Here is a 20,960-nt window from a genome sequence, read left to right as displayed (position 1 = left end):
GTATTATCACTCTTCCCCCCAATATAGAACGGAAATATTTATTGAACACTTTTCTGCATTATTATTAATTCCATCGTTTCCATCTACTAATGGACCAATACAGTTGTTAGGATTCTTTTTGCTCCCAATATATTTTAAAAACTCCTTATTGTCCTTAACTCTACTTCTCATAGATTTCTCTTTGTGTCCCTTCATTTCCCTTATCAGTTTTGTACAGTTCCTAGCCTCTGATCTATATTAGTTACTATCATCTTCCACTTTTTTACATTTGCAATATATTATGTTTGTATATTGCAGAGCTGCCTTAACGTCCCCTCTAAACCAGGTCTTTTTAAAAAAAAAAAAAAAAAAACCAATATGGCCTTCTTCCTCAATTGTGGCTTTGGGGGCATCCAGTAAAGTGTTCTTAAACAATTATCAGTCACATTTTTCTGATTAATTATTCCTGTCAGCTGATCTGGCTCATAATTGTTTTCAGCTTTGTAAAACTGGCCCTTTTAAAGTACCAAGTATATATGCTTGTACTTTATTCTGTTTGCACATTATAGGCATGATCAAGTCATCAGGGCCGGATTTATACCTTATGCTCCCCTGGGCACAGCATCTTCAGCCTACAGCTGTTGCACACAGTTTTAGAGACGTAAGCGCCCCTAGAAAGCAAACACCCTATGTACATGCCTACTGGGCCTAATTGGAAATCCAGTCCTGCAAGTCATGATAATTTGTACCTAAGCACCCCTCAACTTATAGTTCTGTGATCTGTCACAGCCAAAGGTCTAATGTAGAATTCCCCCATGTTTAGGGTGACCGGACAGCAAGTGTGAAAAATCGGGACGGGGGTAATAGGTGCCTACATAAGAAAAAGCCTCAAATATCAGGACTGTCCCTATAAAATCGGGAAATCTGGTCACCCTACCTGTGTTGGATGTGTGACATTTTGGGGATCACCCATATCAGTAAGGGGTTGTATCACCACCTGCCTTGTAACATTGGGTGCCTTAATTCTGTGTTATGGCTCAGAGCCCCGTCACCAGCAAACAGCCCACAAGCAGAAACGTCTCCCGCTGATTTCCACCAGCGTAGTTATTCCTTGCAGGGTGACCCACAACAGCCTTCCTGATCCCAAGTCCCCCTGCCCCAAATCCATCTACTGTTCCCAGCTAACAGACACTCAGACTTTCCCTCTCTGGTTCATCACCCCGGAAGGTATGAAAACAGCCCCCAGTTGTCAGTTTGCTTTGGGACATAAGCTCCACACACTTTGCACACCAGAGACCTGCTTGGGGTAAAAAGAAACAAGAAGTTTGTTGAATAGAAAAATCACAGACTCAAAGATGAAATAATAAGGGAAAGCAAACTCAAGTTACACAGAAAATAAACATAAAGCTGCAGCTTCAGGCTTTACTCTTCTCCATTAGATACATTCCCTTTTCCAGCATAAGTTACCTCTTGCCTTCGAATAGTTTCCCAGAATACCCTCTGTCATAGAAGTTATCCAGTGTTTCACAGACAGCTTCCCACTTAGAGGCTGCCCTCAGAATTTTGATACGTTTCACTTCAAACCCCTGCCCTTTTATCGGTTTTTTGTTTGTTTTTTTCTTTTCTTTTCTTTTTCTCGGACTGGTAATTCATGGTTATTCAGAGAAGAGGGGAAATTCCCTCTCTGTTTGATTGCCAGGGTGTCTCAGTATCTTCCCATTAACTGTAATGGTCCACCATTTGTCTTTTTCCTGGGCTATACTATAGATTACTTGTGTCTGGTTTTGTGTAAACACCAGGCTTGGGAGGAGCCCTTTCCTGCTGTGAGTTATATTTGAAATTATAGTACATGTCATGAGCACAGCATTCTATACGCAGAGATTCATAGCCACGTCTGAACACAAATCTCATAATGGCGATCAAGTTCAGAAGTTTAGAAGCTGTCATAAAAGACCTTGCTTGATGTATTTTATACACAAATGCTGAACACAACCAGTTGATTCAATTGCTTACTCTGTGTGGGGTTCAGACCCTCTGTTCCCCCCCCCCCCCTTGTGGTGTCTGGAGACTCATTGTTCCAGGCTGCAACACTTTTTGAGTTGATAAATTGTCATCTATAATATTTAGAATAGTTTTTCAACCATCATTGAAATGCGATAGTGTCTGGGATGAAATGTAGCCCATCTTTTAGGGGCCATATCTTGATAGGCACTGGGCACCCTCCTTTTCTGTGGACGTCAGGTGGCTCTCAGAATTTTGCAGTAAGATCAGGGGCTCCTAGAAAGAGTGCGCAGCCATTCAGGAAAGAAAATAAAAAATAATGCATCCAACTGAAACTGCAGGGGAGTTTGGGTAAGAAGAGTTCAGTGAGGGCAAATATGAATAAACACTAGAAACCTGAAACCCATGATCATTTGAAAGTGTTTGTTGTATGAATGAAAAATCAAAGCGGATAGGATGTTTTTGGATATCTGTGCATTACAATACACTTGGAGTTTGTGTTGGCTCGTGGTGGGTCAGATTCACCCCTATGGAGAGGGCCAGCCCAAGATCTATAAAGTCCCACTTAAACCCTTAAGACCCTGTTCTGGCTTTTTTCACAGGGCTGAATTTCACCCTAAAATGACCAGCAAATGATAGCTGTTTACAGTGTTATCTCATCTTGGGAGGAGGGGGGGAAACTGTGCTGAATTACCTTCCAAGGGAAATAAATGCAAATAACTGTGGGAGGAAAGCTCCTAACAGCTGCAGTTTCACCTAGATGCCCTTGTCTGTTACAATGTGTATGAACGCACCATCCTCTCAGCAGGGATTGCTGCAAAGGAAGTAATGGGAATATTTGTTTTGAAAGGAAGTTTTATATGTATATGTGCTTGTTCCTTTGAGAACAATGATGATCAATTATGTAATGAGACATGTTTACCCAAAGGCATAATAAATCTTGATTACAAATGTCATAAACAATAATTATGTAGAAGCCTCTGAAGAACAGCGTTTGAGAAGCACCCCAGATTCCAAGCATTGGCAATGGTAATACAAAAATTTCTTAAAATGGAGGAGAGAAATTACAGGGCACCCTGAGGCCCCAATCCTGCAAACAGAGTAGTTCAATGGAGCACAATGGGTGAGCTACACCCCACGCAGAGGTCCAGCGAAAGCCTACATACCACTTAATTCAGACTGAATCTGGTGGTGTGGAAGCACTGTGCTGACCTTCTGCACAGAGGGAACTCCGCGCAGTGGGCCAGCATCTGTCTCTTAGTATTGGTGTGGTCACTGACAAGGTTTGTATGTGGGCTGAAATCTAACTTCCAAAATATCAGAGGTTCTTCTCCAGTCTGATTCATCTCCCTGGAAAAGGTCCGAAACCAAGTATCCAAACTTGGCCAGGATTTGAAAGAGTTACATTAGCTGTTCTAGTCTAGAATCATAGGAAGGCTGGTCTGATGCTTACGGTTCTGGATGGGGACAGCATCGATTCCGGACTCCATCCAGACGGTGTTGTGAGACCTGAAGCTCCCTTTGACTTCAGTTGCAGTTTTGGGGTCTCATCGCTTCTGGAATTTGAGCCCGGAGCTTTGCTCCGCCTCATTTGACACTGAACAAAATCCCTGTCTGCAGCTCTATGGCCAGGGTTATGAAGCAGGTCAGACTAGATGATGATAATGGTGCCTTCTGGCCCTGGGGCATTCTGAGGCTTAATCAATTGTCAGTGTTGTTGCTCTTTGTATTATTGTGGTGCCTAGGAGCAGCAGTTATGAACCACAGCCTCAACGTACAAGGCGCTGTGCAAACACAAACCAAAAAGATGTTTGCTCTTCCAAAGAGTTCGCAGTCGAAGGGTATATCGACACTTCACTCGGAGCATGACTGCAGCGTAGTAGACATACCATGGGCCAGCTTTACCTGCACTAAAATAGCTAAAAATATCCATGTAGGTATGGTGGCAGGGGCTGCACAAGCATACTAGGGGCCCTGTGTACCATTTGTATTGCTCGCCCAACCTGAAGCCCGTGCTGCCACGTCTACCTGGCGATTTTTAGCTATTCCAGCATGGGTACATCTACCTGAGCGGCACTCACCCCTCCGAGTGCAGTGCAGATGAACTCTCAGAGGAAGAGAATCGGCAACAGGTACATGCAGACTGGGGAGCGCAAAGAGAAAGTACTGGTCAACCTGACAAGCAGCAGCGTAAAGCACTTCGACATTCTTGCCATAAACCGATGAGGTAACTGCAAAGTGTTGTCAGGACTGGGAACATTTCGTTTTTGATGTTACGGTCTTTCCCTTTCCTAGATTAATAGATTTTAAGGCCAGAGGGGATGGTTGTCGGCACCTGGTCCTCCTCTGAGCTCCTGCATAACACAAGCTGTAGATTTCACCCTGTGATTTATGCATCTAGGACCTAGACCATGTCTTCTAGCAAGACTTCCAATCTTGATTTAGAGACTTCAAGGGATGAAGAATCCGTCACATCCCGCGGCAAGTTGTTTCACTGTCTAATTACCCTCACAGCGAAAGATGTGCTCTACATTTCCAGTTTGCATTTGTCAAGCTTCTAAGTTGCTACTCTGAGTCATTGGACCTTGTTATGCCTGTGCTAAATTCAAGAGGCCTTTTATTGTATATAGCCTCCCTGTGCGTGTCATCATACGCCGCAAACAAGTCACATGTTCACCTTCTCTTTGATACACAAAGCACATTAATCTCCTTAAGCCTGCCATTGAAAGGGACACCTTCCAGTCCTCCACTCATTCTGCTCACTCTTCTGTGAATCCTATCCAGTTTCATTCTCTCTCAGTATATATTAGCACAAGAAGGGGACTGGATTTTATATTTCATAGGAAGTTCTGTGATATTTTTTTTTAACATTTTTCTGCTCTGAATTATGTCACAATTTTTTAAAAAAACAGTTTCAGGTTGATCAAAACATTTCATTCCAGTAAAATTCAACAGAAGTGGTTTCCATGAAATGTTTGGCTTTCAATGAATCAGCAGTTCTTCTATGTATATAATGATATAAGGACACAGTTAAAGCTGATATCGACTAAGTGAGACAAGACGGGTGAGGTAATATCTTTTATTGGACCCAGTTCTGTTGGTGAAAGACGAGATTTAGATCGACATAGAGCTCTTCATGTCTGGAAAGGTCTGAAGAAAGGCTCCGTAACTCAAAAGCGTGTCTATTTCACCAATGGAAGTGGGTCCAGTAAAAGATATTCCCTCATCCACCTTATCTCTCTAATATTCAGGGACCAACAACACTGCAAACATATAATCTAAGCAGCCGATACAGAATTATGAATTGTATTGACATTATCCTTGAATAATTCTGCTGTCCTTCATTCTCCGTTCGCCAGCTAGTTGTTTGTTTATCTCATATGGGTTGTTTCATTTTTACAGAAAAGCAAACTTTTCTTATTTCTTGATGAATGAAATGAAAAATTGCATTAATATCAGTGCCAGATAACTCAAGGCCTGGAGAACTGTTTAGATGAAGGCTGTGTCCCGTTCGTCAGAGTTTTGCCTCTGTAGACGACAAGGTCATTAAACTACATTGAATTACTTCTCTTTCTGGCTCAATACAGAGTGGAAGATGTTATGAACTGCCCCTCCCCCTCTCCCTGACAAACAGCAAAAATATAATCAGGCCTGCTTATCGGTAGGGGGAAAAATGTGTTTATTAAGCATAGATTAAAGATATGGGACTGGTCGATTTTTATCTTTTTTTTCACTCACAAGATCCAATTTAGCCGATCGAGAATACAGCCTCCATAGAGTTCTGAAAGTTATTCATTCCCCCCCCCCCACGTAACTAATATTAAACTTGCAAAGCATGTCTCTGGATATGTTTCTTTTCAAATCATGCATTTACTGTCACTTTTATGTAAACTTCAGGCACATTTGAATGTGTCAGTTTAATTTTACTCCAGTTCCTAAAAGGCTGAAATTTTCAAAGAGCTAGGTGCCCAACTACCAGAGAATTTCAATGAGATTTGGGATCTTTTGAAAATCCAGATCTAGGAGTCTAGGTCTCCAGTTTTCCTACAGAGTTGGCTGATAACTTGAGCTGGCATCAGAAGGAACATATGGTGGGGCGTATAGGCCCCACACTAGTAAGGACGGGGGTTAATAAAGGCTTGTGATTAGGGCACTGATGAGGCTCAAGTCCCGACTCCAAATGAGCCAGAGCAGGGATTTGAACTTGGGTGTCCCACCTCTCAGGTGAGTGCCCTCACTACTGGGCTGTTGAGGGCAGTTCTGCTTCTCATTTTCGTTAGAAATTCCATCCTGACCCGAGAAATGCTTCCCAGTGAACTTTTTTGCATTGAAACTCATACATTCCCGCTAAACATGTTAGTTCCAATGAATAACTGTTTGGCAAAAAAATTCCCAATGAGCTCTCGACCTTTTTCGAGCTAGTGGAGATTGAGTGTTGACTTTGCTTTTTGCATAGAGTTCATGGAACCCTGTTTTATTTCCTTCCACTCTGTTACTGGAATTGAAAATTTTCCTATAAAGGAGGTGTGACCTGTGGACGGCCCTCACTGGAAATGCCAAGGTCAGACCAGGCTGAAAAAAGGAGCAGATTGATGTCCATTGTACAGCTGATGTCCTTTGACTGGCCATCAAGAAGGCCTAGTGCTGATGCCAATCTGTCTGGGGGTGACCCCCAGAAACACAGCACAAGTTTGGAAATACAGATATACCCTACGTATCTATAACGCGTAATACAAAGGTGATACAACCACAAAAACAAGATGATCCTATCTGGCAAATCATAACATTTCCACAGATATCTTACGTGGCAGATCTGGTCAGATTCCTTGCAATTTTATGGTATCAGCAATATCATAGTGTCTCCCAGAATCTGTACAGCAGCACGGGAGGTATCGAAGATACAGTTCAAAAAACAAAACATGTTAATGTGCCAGTTACCAATGAAACAAAGTGAGATCAATTTTAGATGGAAGCTTCGTCTATTTGAAAAGAAAAGGCTAAATACCTCCAAGAGGATATGTGCTTGATAAAAATGCTTGTTTAATTTGTTGTTCACCTCATATGAATAACGACTTGCCTCCCTTTTCTCCACCCACCCATTCGCATTATCCAAAGCCCTGTCATCCACTGCAGTCAGATGTGCTCAAGGGTAGGGGAGAGGAGCCAATTTTTAATTTTCTGTAGATTATTCAGATGCCTGCATCTGTTGTTTATACTATTTGATACCCAGTCTGCTACAAATCAACAATAATTTGGGTTAGATGTTTGCTAGCTCAAACGACAGCAGATGCCTTGACATGAGAAAAATTGGAGCACGCACGTTGAATTTTGTTTGGTGTGGTTTTGCTGTGGCTGCATCTTCAAATGTGCTGAGCTACGTGACGTGCACTGCTGTTCTGGCAGTGATTTTCAGTTGTGTGTGTCTAAGTGGGAGCACTATATAGGATGATTACAGGGCCTGATCCCTTGTTTGTCTCATCCATCAGTTATGTCTTCATTGGACCGCTTGCTCTTTGAAGTAGGGACAGCTACTTACTGGGTTTTTTTCCCTACAGTGCCTAGCACAGTGAGACCCAAAACCTGTCTACAAAAAAAAATCGGAGCACGCATGTTGAATTTTGTTTTGTGTGGTTTTGCTATGGCTGTATCTTCGAATGTAATGCTGAGCTACGTGACTCGCTCTGCTGTTCTGACGGTGATTTTCATGATACCACAGCATGAATGTTAAATAATAATACGTTCATTCAAGGTGCCGTGTACCCCATCTCCCAATGACTTCAAAGGAAGTCCAGTACTCAGCATCCTGGAATATTGATCCTTGCCTCCTAGCATGATCGTATCTGAGTTTCAGTCACTTTGTTATTGCACTCGGGGTAGGAATGGTAGAGGGGGTGGAAGTCAGTGGGACTCAAAGTTAAGTACATGTGCGCCTCTTGGCAGGGTTGAAGTCTTAGGCTGTAAACTCTCTGGGGCAAGGACTGGCTCCAGATCTTGGCAGGAGCCTGCATGTGCAACTGAAACAGAAATCCCCACCACCATGCTAAGGATTTGCTGGATGTATCAATGCGATGCCATGTGTTTTTATTACATAGAATGTAAAGAAAACAAGAGTGCTCTGAACTTTGAGAATTAGGGCCCTTTGAACCAATTTGATTGATTGGTCCTCTTCTCAACAGCTGCATCATTATATTCTGCATATGGCATGCAAAGCATTCCATGCATTGTCCCCAATTGGATGGCTATTGTCAGCATCTCAAAAGAGCCTCCTGCTCCCTGGACTCGGCTTTGCCATCTCTTCCTTGCCGTTCGTCAGTATCTTCGCGGCAGGAGCCCTTCACTCACTCTACAATTTCCTGATCTTCCCCCTTTCATTGCAGCCTCTTGCGCTCTGTACAGGGCAATCACCGGGATCTCTCCAAGGTGTGACTCATTCTGTAATCAGGACTGGCTAGCTCCAGCCCTTAACAGTATAGCTACGGGGGGGAGGAACCCACGGCTGGCCCTGAACAGCTGATTTGGGCTGTGGGGCTGAACAATTGCTGTGTAGATGTTCAAGCTCGGGCTGGAGCTTGGGACCTTGCGAAGGTGGAGGCACGAGAGGTAGCGCTCCAGCATGAGTGTGAATATCTGCACAGCAATCTTTAGCCGCGGCCAGGCTGCAAGGCGTTTATCCCCATGTAGATGCACCCTAAGGGGTGAGCCACACTGTTACAGTGACTCAGACGTGATCCAAACAGTTCATGAGAATACTGAGCAAGACATGCAGAACGGTTTTCACAGCTCATTCACGTAATGTCATTCTGACAGTAGTTGCAGGTGATTAGTAAGTTGGCTGAGCCAGAAAAAAAACCACTCTGAATGAAGGGGAAAAAATCTGACACAGCTACATGTGAAAATCCAGCAACATTTGTGTGAAGGTTCCTCCCCCACTCTGAACTCTAGGGTACAGATGTGGGGACCTGCATGAAAAACCTCCTAAGCTTATCTTTACCAGCTTAGATCAAAACTTCCCCAAGGTACAAAATATTCCACCCTTTTGTCCTTGGATTGGCCGCTACCACCACCAAACAAATACTGGTTACTGGGGAAGAGCTGTTTGGACACGTCTTTCCCCCCAAAATACTTCCCAAAACCTTGCACCCCACTTCCTGGACAAGGTTTGATAAAAAGCCTCACCAATTTGCCTAGGTGACTACAGACCCAGACCCTTGGATCTTAAGAGCAATGAACAATCCTCCCAACACTTGCACCCCCCCTTTCCAGGGAAATGTTGGATAAAAAGCCTCACCAATTTGCATAGGTGACCACAGACCCAAACCCTTGGATCTGAGAACAATGAAAAAGCATTCAGTTTTCTTACAAAAAGACTTTTAATAGAAATAGAAGTAAATAGAAATAATAAAAAAAAAATCCCCCCTGTAAAGTCAGGATGGTAAATACCTTACAGGGTAATTAGATTCAAAACATAGAGAACCCCTCTAGGCAAAAACCTTAAGTTACAAAAAAGATACACAGACAGAAATAGTTATTCTATTCAGCACAATTCTTTTCTCAGCCATTTAAAGAAATCATAATCTAACATGTACCTAGCTAGATTACTTACTAAAAGTTCTAAGGCTTCATTCCTGGTCTATCCTCGGCAAAGACAAAATATAGACAGACACACATACCCTTTGTTTCTCTCCCTCCTCCCAGCTTTTGAAAGTATCTTGTCTCCTCATTGGTCATTTTGGTCAGGTGCCAGCGAGGTTACCTTTAGCTTCTTAACCCTTTACAGGTGAGAGGAGATTTCCTCTGGCCAGGAGGGATTTTAAAGGGGTTTACCTTCCCTTTCTATTTATGACACGCCCCCCAAATCTCAGCTAGGGTGAAACACTGGCTGGGATTTCTTCCTGGAGCTCTAGGAAAAACAGAGTTAATAAGACACATGCATCTCTAAATATACTACCAAGTACATAAAGACTAACAATATTTTCCACATCTCAAGGACGATTTTAACCAGTTGATTCTGGGAAACTTTCACGGGAGAGTGCATCAGCCACTTTGTTAGAAGCTCCTGAGATGTGTTGGATGTCGAAATCAAGATCTTGGAGAGCTAAATTCCACCGAAGAAGTTTTTTGTTAGTTTCTTTGACGGTGTGAAGCCACTTCAGTGCAGCATGGTCGGTTTGCAGGTGGAAACGCCATCCCCAAACATAGGGGCGTAGCTTTTCCAGAGCGTAGACAATGGCGTAACATTCTTTTTCAGTGATTGACCAGTTGCTTTCCCTCTCAGACAGTTTTTTGCTGAGAAACGCTACAGGGTGGAATTCTTGATCAGGTCCTTTCTGCCTTAAAACTGCTCCCACACCACTCTCGGACGCATCTGTGGTTACTAGGAACGGTTTGTCAAAGTCTGGGGCCCTTAGTACAGGGTCAGACATGAGTGTCGCTTTAAGCTTGTTAAAGGCCTTCTGACACTTTTCGGTCCACTGAACAGCATTTGGCTGTTTCTTTTTGGTTAGGTCTGTCAGTGGGGCGGCGATTTGGCTGTAGTGCGGTACAAATCGTCTGTAATAACCGGCCAAGCCTAAGAAGGTTTGAACCTGTTTCTTTGACTTTGGGACAGGCCACTTTTGGATAGCATCCACTTTGGCCTGTAGGGGGCTGATAGTTCCTTGACCCACCTGGTGTCCAAGGTAAGTCACTCTGTTTAGGCCTATTTGACACTTCTTAGCCTTAACAGTTAGTCCTGTCTCCCTTATGTGCTCAAGGACTTTTTGTAGATGTTCCAGGTGGTCTGCCCAGGAATCCGAAAATATGGCCACATCGTCAAGGTAGGCGACTGCATATTCTCCTAATCCCGCTAGGAGACCATCTACAAGTCTTTGGAAGGTGGCGGGTGCATTTCGCAGCCCGAAAGGGAGTACATTAAATTCATATAGCCTGAGATGTGTGGTGATGGCTGACCTTTCCTTGGCAGACTCATCTAGCGGTACCTGCCAGTACCCCTTGGTTAAGTCCAAGGTAGAGATGAACTGGGCCCGTCCCAGTTTCTCTAATAGTTCATCTGTGCGTGGCATTGGATAGTTGTCTGGGCGAGTTACAGCATTTAGCTTACGGTAGTCCACGCAAAAACGTATTTCCCCATCTGGTTTGGGAACTAGAACCACTGGAGATGCCCATGCACTTTCAGAGGGGCGGATTACCCCCATCTGTAACATATCCTGGATCTCCCGTTCTATAGCAGTTTTAGCTTGAGGAGACACTCGGTAAGGTTGGACTCTAATTGGGCGAGCATTACCTGTGTCAATGGAGTGGTATGCCCGTTCAGTCAGTCCTGGGGTGGCTGAGAACGTTGGCGCGTAGCTAGTGCACAGCTCCTGGATCTGCTGTCGCTGCATACACCCAAGGGTCATGGAGAGGTTCACCTCTTCCACACCACCAGCACATTTCCCTTCGTAGTAGACACCTTCAGGCCACTCAGCGTCGTCTCCTCCCTGGGCTGTAAACTGACAAACCTTTAAGTCTCTGGAATAAAAGGGCTTTAGAGAATTCATATGGTACACCTTAGGCTTTCGGTTGGAGGTGGGGAATGCTATGAGATAATTAACAGCTCCCAGGCGCTCCTGGACCGTGAATGGCCCTTCCCACGATGCTTCCATTTTATGGGCCTGGAGCGCCTTTAAGACCATGACCTGGTCCCCTACTTTGAAAGAACGCTCTCTGGCATGTTTATCATACCAGGCTTTTTGCTCTTTTTGAGCATCCTGTAAGTTTTCTTTAGCAAGGGCTAAAGAGGTTCAGAGGGTGTTTTGTAGGTTGGTTACAAAGTCCAGAATGTTAGTTCCTGGAGAAGGTGTAAATCCCTCCCATTGCTGCTTCACCAACTGCAATGGCCCCTTAACCTCACGGCCATATACAAGTTCAAATGGGGAAAACCCTAAACTGGGGTGTGGTACAGCTCTGTAGGCAAAGAGCAACTGCTGCAACACTAGGTCCCAATCATTGGAGTGCTCATTTACGAATTTACGTATCATGGCCCCCAAAGTTCCATTAAACTTCTCCACCATGCCATTTGTTTGATGGTGGTAAGGAGTGGCAACCAAGTGATTTACCCCAAGAGCTTCCCAAAGGTTTTTCATAGTTCCTGCCAGGAAATTAGTCCCTGCATCTGTGAGGATGTCGGAGGGCCAACCTACCCTGGCAAAAATGTCTGCTAGTGCCTGGCACACACTTTTAGCCCTGGTGTTGCTTAGAGCTACTGCTTCCGGCCATCGGGTGGCAAAATCCATGAAAGTCAGTATGTACTGCTTTCCTCTGGGTGTCTTTTTCGGAAAAGGACCCAGAATATCCACAGCTACTCGCTGAAATGGAACTTCAATGATGGGGAGTGGCTGGAGAGGGGCTTTGACCTGGTCTTGGGGCTTTCCCACTCTTTGGCACACCTCACAAGACTGGACATAGGTAGAAACATCCTTGCCCATTCCCTCCCAGTGGAGTGACCCCCCCCAAACGGTCTTTGGTCCTGTTCACCCCAGCATGGCCACTAGGGTGATCATGGGCTAAGCTCAAGAGCTTGGCCCGGTATTTAGTTGGAACTACCAACTGTCTCTGAGGGTGCCAGTCTTCCTGGTGTCCACCAGAAAGAGTTTCCTTGTATAAAAGTCCTCTTTCTACAACAAACCTGGATCGATTAGAAGAGCTGAGAGGCGGTGGGTTGCTCCGTGCCGCTGTCCAAGCTCTCTGGAGGCTTTCATCTGCTTCCTGTTCGGTCTGGAACTGTTCCCTTGATGCTGGAGACATCAGTTCCTCATTGGATTGTGGACCTAGGCTTGGTCCCTCTGGAAGCGATATAGGGGATGGAGCTGTTTCTGTTGACTGTGAACCGCTCTCCGCTGGTGCACTATGTTGGGATTCAGCTCCGGCTGAGCCTCTTGTGTCGGGTTATCGGTTGCTGCCAGTTCAGGTTCGGTGGGGCCCTCTGGTGTTGAGGTTGTAAGTACTGGATTCAGTGCTGGCAGTGGGTCTGGTGTTGGTTGTTCGGCTGGTTCCGGTTCTGGGATTGGTTCTGTCTGGGTCTCTGGGACTGGATCCACTACTGCTGTTGCAGACATTGGCCTGGGGTCCGGGTCCATCACCTCTGACCGGGTCCTGATAGAAGTTTCCGGAACAGAGCTAGGCCTCACGGCTTGTTTAGCCTGGCTGCGGGTGACCGTTCCCACCCTCTTGGCCTGCTTCACATGATTGGCCAAGTCTTCCCCCAACAGCATGGGGATGGGATAATCATCATAGACTGCAAAAGTCCACATTCCTGACCAGCCCCCTGGACAGGCAACTTGGCTGTAGGCAAATCGAAAGAGTTGGACTTCACGGGTTGAATCGTCACTTGGATCTCTGGGTTGATTAAATTGGGGTCCACTAAGGAAGCATGGATAGCTGACACTTGTGCTCCAGTGTCCCTCCACGCGGTGACCTTCTTCCCGCCCACACTCACAGTTTCCCTCCGCTCCAAGGGTATCTGGGAGGTATCTGGGCCTGTGGACCTCTGGTGTGATTCCGGTGCAATGAACTGTAATCTGTTGGGGTTCTTGGGGCAGTTGGCCTTTACATGCCCCAGCTCGTTACATTTAAAACATCGTCCAGCTGACGGGTCACTGGGGCGAGGAGGGTTGCTGGAGAACGGGGTGGTGGGACGATAAGGGGTCTGGAGGGTTCTTTGGGAGGTAGGTGGGGCTTTGGGCGGCCCCCGGTAATAGGGTGGGGTCTGGGGTTGTCCCTTCTGGTCTCCGCTCCAACTGCGACCAGTTTTCTTCTTCTCTGCCACCTCCACCCATCTGGCTCCAATCTCTCCTGCCTCGATTACAGTTTTGGGCTTCCCATCTAGGATGTATCTTTCTATTTCTTCAGGAACACCCTCTAAGAATTGTTCCATTTGCATTAGGAAGGGCACATCTACTGGAGATTCAACACTTGCTCCTGATATCCAGGCATCCCAATGTTTCACAATGTGGTAGGCATGTCGGGTAAATGACACGTCTGGTTTCCACCTTAGGGCTCTGAACCTCCGACGAGAATGCTCGGGTGTTATCCCCATTCTGACTCTCGCCTTGGATTTAAACAGTTCATACTCGTTCATGTGTTCTCTAGGCATTTCAGCCGCCACCTCAGCTAAGGGTCCACTGAGCTGTGGCCTCAGCTCTACCATGTATTGGTCGGTAGAGATGCTGTACCCAAGGCAGGCCCTTTCGAAGTTTTCTAAGAAGGCCTCAGTATCATCACCTGCCTTGTAGGTGGGGAACTTTCTGGGATGGGAAGTGGTACCTGGAGAAGGATTGCTAGGGTTTGTTGGTATATTCTGCTGAGCCTTTATCCTCTCCACCTCCTCCACATGCTTCCTCTCTTTTTCCTTCTCCTCCTCCACATGCTTCCTTGCCCCATTTCCCTCTTGTGGGCAGCCTCCTGTACCTCCTTCTCCAGCCGCATGAGTTCTATCTGTCTTTCATGTTCCCTTTGTTTTTCCTCAGCCTGAAATCTGGCTAATTCCAGCTGTAGTCGAGCCGCGGATTTTGTCATTCTAACCTCTCTGTTTTTAACTAACTTTACACCCAAGGTTTAGAAATAAACAAACAAAACTTGGCTGTAAAATTTTGCTGTGCTGGAATAGAATACCTGTTCTCTGATAGTGATTGTCAGCCTACAGAAAAAGACAATTCCCTTGTCTCTGCTCTGGGCCCAAATCAAAGCAAAAACTTCCAACTACTTGGAAACCTGTTTACCCAGCCCAAAGAAAAACAAGTTTCCTTTTTAAACTTGTGCTCCTTGTAAAAAATCAAAATCCAAAAAAAAAAAAAAACCCTTCCCCTTTTGTCTCCAGGCAAATGGGTAGAACACCCCCCCCCCCTTCTATTTACTTTTAGGGAAAAAAAAAAAACTCTGGGTTGGAAGACTGTGAATTTCCCTGCAGGAGTTAAGTACCCTGCCTCCAGGCAAAGAAAACCTGCAATTCACAAAGATAATCCCCTTTTGTCTCTGCTTGGCCACAAAGCAGAGAAAAACAAGCTGCTTTCAGTTCCAGCTGCTTTTTGGACTTCCTTTCCAAAGGAAAAAAAAATTTCCTTTTTAAAATCTGTATTTCCAGTTCAAAAAATCTCAACTGGATCTCAAAATGATTTCAGGTTAATCCCACCGCTATGCCACCATGTCAAGGTTCCTCCCCCACTCTGAACTCTAGGGTACAGATGTGGGGACCTGCATGAAAAACCTCCTAAGCTTATCTTTACCAGCTTAGGTCAAAACTTCCCCAAGGTACAAAATATTCCACCCTTTTGTCCTTGGATTGGCCGCTACCACCACCAAACAAATACTGGTTACTGGGGAAGAGCTGTTTGGACACGTCTTTCCCCCCAAAATACTTCCCAAAACCTTGCACCCCACTTCCTGGACAAGGTTTGGTAAAAAGCCTCACCAGTTTGCCTAGGTGACTACAGACCCAGACCCTTGGATCTTAAGAGCAATGAACAATCCTCCCAACACTTGCACCCCCCCTTTCCAGGGAAATGTTGGATAAAAAGCCTCACCAATTTGCATAGGTGACCACAGACCCAAACCCTTGGATCTGAGAACAATGAAAAAGCATTCAGTTTTCTTACAAAAAGACTTTTAATAGAAATAGAAGTAAATAGAAATAATAAAAAAAAAAATCCCCCCTGTAAAATCAGGATGGTAAATACCTTACAGGGTAATTAGATTCAAAACATAGAGAACCCCTCTAGGCAAAAACCTTAAGTTACAAAAAAGATACACAGACAGAAATAGTTATTCTATTCAGCACAATTCTTTTCTCAGCCATTTAAAGAAATCATAATCTAACACGTACCTAGCTAGATTACTTACTAAAAGTTCTAAGGCTTCATTCCTGGTCTATCCCCGGCAAACATAAAATATAGACAGACACACATACCCTTTGTTTCTCTCCCTCCTCCCAGCTTTTGAAAGTATCTTGTCTCCTCATTGGTCATTTTGGTCAGGTGCCAGCGAGGTTACCTTTAGCTTCTTAACCCTTTACAGGTGAGAGGAGATTTCCTCTGGCCAGGAGGGATTTTAAAGGGGTTTACCCTTCCCTTTATATTTATGACAATTTGGCATACATCAAAACATCTTAAAATCAACAGTCATGTTTTAGGACATGCCTAGAGGTATCACTGTGATCAGCAAGGGCTGTTTGCCGAGATTAACCTTCCACCGGAGTCATAAACGGCAGAGATGTGCATGGGATATCCGTGGAAAAGTTAAATGCTTGACACTCCTTTTATTACTTTGAAAGGATTTAGTACTGGACTGACAAATTTGCAGGCTGAAGACGCCTGTTTATCTGCAAAGTAAAGTATAGCCTGGGTAACGTAAATGCACCACTCTGCTTCAGAAATATATCCCAACCCTGAATTTGGATGCACAGCCTAAATCATTTGGATGATTTAGTTGGGGATTGGTCCTGCTCTGAGCAGGGGCTTGGACTAGATGACCTCTTGAGGTCCCTTCCAACCCTGATAGTCTATGATTCTAGAGCTGACAAGGTAACTCAGTGTCCATGGTCTTTGACCACTTTGTTGAAATTGGCAATTCGTGCCAATTACTACTCATTCAGCGTTCACTTGAGCTATACACAGAAATCAAGTTTCTTTTTTGATTACTATTACTTCTTATATATCATCTTGTGCACACATGGTACTCCACTAACAAAGTAAGGAAAGTTCCCTCCTCTGAAGACCTTGCAGTCCAGTAGGCAATGGAATACATCAGAAAAAGTGGGTGTATTTGACGATCTTGGGCTTGGTTACCACTGTGGTAGTCCAGTTTTCTGTCAGTGTAATGCTATAAAAATTAACAGAATAATGGAGTAATGCAGTAATGAATCAGAACCCATAACTTGTATATGTGGATATGTATATTCTAATGTTGGAAAATGTATGATGGATTTTAAGATCTACAGTAGGGAGTGTACCTCTGAGGGGCTGAACTGAAGAGGAAGAACAAATCAGATGGCCAGATTGTATTTTGCTGGGTTGCTTTGGAAAAGTATGTTGACTGCATACATCAGGGAAACAACTGGAGAAACTGGCTCTGTCAAGTATGGAAGAGGAAAGATACTGTGTCAAGTGATGGCTTAAAAAAACAAACAAACACGAGAGAAGGAAAACCGAGCTCTAAAATAAATGTTTTAACTTAGATAAGCTTTTTAGCTTGTAGTCCATTAATCGTTATACATCTCTGTCACAAAGTTTGGAACTCAAGATTCAGAAGTGCTGAGCACCCAAAACTCAATGGGAAGTCAATGGGAAACGTATGTGCTCAGCAGCCTTGGAAAATCAGGTCCTTTATAAAGGTGGTAGTGTCATCTAGTGGTTAAGGAGAGAGACCAGGAGTCAGGACTCCTGGGCTCCATTCCTGAGTCTGCTACTGACTCGCTGTGTGACACAAACACTGAGAGTCTAAATATCCCAATGCTCTAGGGAGGAGATTAGGCAGCTTTGGCCCAATTGACTGCTCAGTCAAAAAGCAAAATGCTACATCTGGAAAATGTGTGCTGGCAGCAGCACTCCTTTGTACAGGAGCACTTGAAGCAACCTAAATCCGTTTATCGAAACAAAGGGAGGACATAACTTGTGCATTTGTATTTAAATGGAACCCAAACAGTCATGGACTTGGCAGTTTTGTATCCCATGACGTTCCAATTCCAGGCCCAGGGTAAGAAATGTGTTTTTTGTTGGATCTGGTTGGATATTGTGTGCACGTGCACGTGCATGTAGATGGACAAATATATTCACCAGTAAGTGGCTCCAATTCAATGTGTTGCTCTTTGGGGATGGTATAATTCATCATTAGTGACCCCTTGCAGTGCCAGCAGTCTCTGGATGACACCCAACTCTGCATCTGCTTTACATCAACTGTAGCCAGCAGCATCTCCCTGCTTTCTGAATACCTAGCTGAGATCAGCTCCTGGATGAAATGCGGCTTGGTAAAGCTGAACCCAGGCAAGACTAGGGGGATGCACGTGGGAAGAGGGGAAACCATATGAAGAGCTCATTCCTTCTTTTCAGATTAAGTGAGCCTGCAGGGCTGGGGTCCCCATGGTCTCCTCATTGCTCTTGACACCAAAATAGCATAAAAACACCCACTTCTTATCTATGTCAAGCTAGTTTTATGCCCTGACCTGTTGCACGCAGATCAGGCCACAGCGATCCTTTCCTTTGTAACTGTCTAAAAAGGAAAAGGTGGCAGGGGAAAAAATTGGGAACATTTACCTTTTTCTAAAGTGTTCATGAACACAGTTCAGCTAAAAATTGAATTTTCAAAAATTCAACCCCCTCAATTTGTGTCTTCCAGGCTCGATTCACTGCAAGTCATTTGCAGCTGAAGGCAAAGCTCCAAGCCCTAAAAAAGCTTCAGCTAGTACAGAATGGAGCAGCCCATCTACTGAGCAGTGCAGGTTGCTTGAAGCACATCACCCCAGTGCTCTTCTTTCTGCCCTAGATGCTTCTTGACTTTACCTACATATGCTAGTTTTATGGCCCCCATTACCACAGTATTTGAGTGCCTCAAACTCTTCAATGTGTATCTATCCTCACTTCTGTGAGGTAGGCAAGTGCTATTATCCCCTTTTTCCAATGGGGAACTGAGACACAAAGACACTGAGTGACTTGCCCACACTCAGAAGGAATAACATGATGGGGAAAGCAATTGAACCCAGGTCTCCCAAGTCCTAGGCTAATGTAGGATCCTCCTCCTTCTCCAAAAAGGTCCAGTTCTGATCCCTTGATAAAGCCAATCCCATCATGGGCTTGGACTGTCTTTGGGAGGAATCATGTGTCCTCTACAGACTGTGACTTCCAATGACAGTAATGTTTGACTGGAATGATGACCCTGTTGATGAAGAGAGGGAAGATAATGAGTACTCACGACAGAGCTTCCACAGAAATTGCATCTAGATTACAGATGTGGTGAGGTCTCTATCTCCAAGCATTAGGGCTGTGGGAACCCTAAAGTTTTTCTTGCAAAAAGTTCCCTTCGTTGCTAATTCTCATGTGGCTCCATGGAGTTTACCCCATTTCACCTTGTGCACCTGCCAAATGCTTGAGGCCACACAGTGTGGCAGAGCCGGGGTGAGAACACAGGACTTCTGTAACCCCATTCTATCTTCACACCTCATCTCACTCCTCCCGCTATGTGGAACAATCTCTTAAATCAGACACAGATTCTGCCTTCAGCAAGAGACCCAGCATTTGTGGTTCTGTGTTATCTGGTATTTGTGGTTCTGTGTTTCAGCTGAGCTGAAAAAGCCCTCTGAGCAAGGTTTTTTTACCAAATTAGCTTGAAGGCTATTTGTCACAGGGGGCACAGTCGGGGTGCTCTGGGACTGCTCTGAGTGAAGTCAGTCAGGACTCTGGTGTAGCGTGATTCCCCTCTCTGGGCATGCTTACACTGTGGCAAGAATCTTCTTTGTCTTTGGCACTTCCTGGGTCTGACCTCTGAGTATTCAGCCCCCTGTTCACCGCATGAGCTCCCTGCAGCGAGTCCACCTGGATGGGACACCTTGGGAAGCCTCACACGCCCCCAAAGGGCCATGCGACCCAACTTTGCAGTCAGCAGTGACTCTCAGCAATCGTTATAAAATAGAAAGGTTTGTTAGTCGACAAGAGGAACACAGTGTAGAACAGAGCTTGCTAGCACAGAAATCAGGAACTTTCAGTAAAGTTCAACTTGCGGGGGGATTCAGGGCCTCCCACCTCCAAGTCCCAAACCAGGAGAGTGACCAGGTTCCACCAGCCCAACATCTGCCCCCTTGTAGCCCCTCCTCTGTCCTTTGTCCCTTTCCCAGGCAAAAGGTCACCTGATCTCTTTGTTCCAATGCCTTGCAGAGGAGGAGGGCTGGCCATCGGTTGCTAGGTCACAGAGTGTCGGCCAGTCTCTGTGCTATCGATACTCATACCTGCCCTCAAGGGTGTCTCTGAAATTATCACACACTCTTATCCCACCACCCAGATACTTAAGCAACACATCGGGAAAACTGAGGCGCACACACAGGTTCAGAGACAACATTAAGAACATTCCCATTTTGTCACACCATTCTCTGAGTTGCAAAGAAGTCTACGGAACAGGGCAGCGTTTGGACCCACAGTGCGGGCGGGACAATGGAAGCAACATAAAATGGCAGTCGATTACCAGGCACTTAACATTCTGCTCATCACACGGCTTGTGCTCTGTGTTAGATCTACCATTATAATTCTGTGTTAATTACACAGTGTTGATTATATAACTGCTTAGCAGTTCCTCCTTTTTTAATGAGCACAGCTGTTTTCTGTCCAGCTTCAACAGGGAAAATTTCCTATCTCTAATTTAAAAGTAATACACTCAAAGAAAACTCCAGAGGGCTCTTGGGCTCCTGCTGTTTAATATGCTTTAACGTTTGTGGTGCTAACAGACCTCTTCCAGCTATAAGAGAACTTCAGGCCAACTCTCCCTCCCCCCGCCCCAGTTAGATGGATCTTTATGACGAATGAACTTTTAATGGAGTTACAAACCGAATAAAAGCCTCACCTCGGTGCATAGAAAACAGTGTTATTTAGGCAGGTTATTTTAAACTGTCTCCTGTAATTGTGATAGTTTGGATTTGTGCACTGTGTTCACAACTTAGTGGCCAAGGTGCTTTCTGTTAAGAAAGCCAACAGGCAGCCTTCCCGACAGATAAGCCTGGTACAAATGGCTATTTATTTACATTACAGTAACAATTAGAAGTCCTGAAATAAAGATCCCACTGTACAAATACCTAGCAAATAGAACCGATTTGAAATGTTTTCGATGGAACAGTTTTCCCTGGGAAAATGCAGGTTTCTTGAAATTGACATGTTGCTGGGAAACATGTTGTTTTTGACAAAATTTTCAATGGAAAAGTATGAAAATGAATTGTTTCTTGACTTTCACTTTGATTAATGTCAACATTT

At 44.7% G+C, this 20,960-nt stretch overlaps 1 protein-coding gene across 1 annotated transcript in view; it reads left to right on the top strand.

Moving 5' to 3' along the window:
- LRRTM4 (leucine rich repeat transmembrane neuronal 4) overlaps window positions 1-20,960 on the top strand; it is a 977,774-nt gene that overhangs the window by 115,721 nt on the left and 841,093 nt on the right. The gene's annotated exons all lie outside the window — the stretch shown is intronic.

This window comes from Natator depressus, chromosome 26 (assembly GCF_965152275.1).
Source record: "Natator depressus isolate rNatDep1 chromosome 26, rNatDep2.hap1, whole genome shotgun sequence".
NCBI lineage: Eukaryota > Metazoa > Chordata > Testudines > Cheloniidae > Natator > Natator depressus.
Note: the sequence above shows the minus strand (reverse complement) of the source record. Positions and strands in the feature narration are given on the sequence as shown.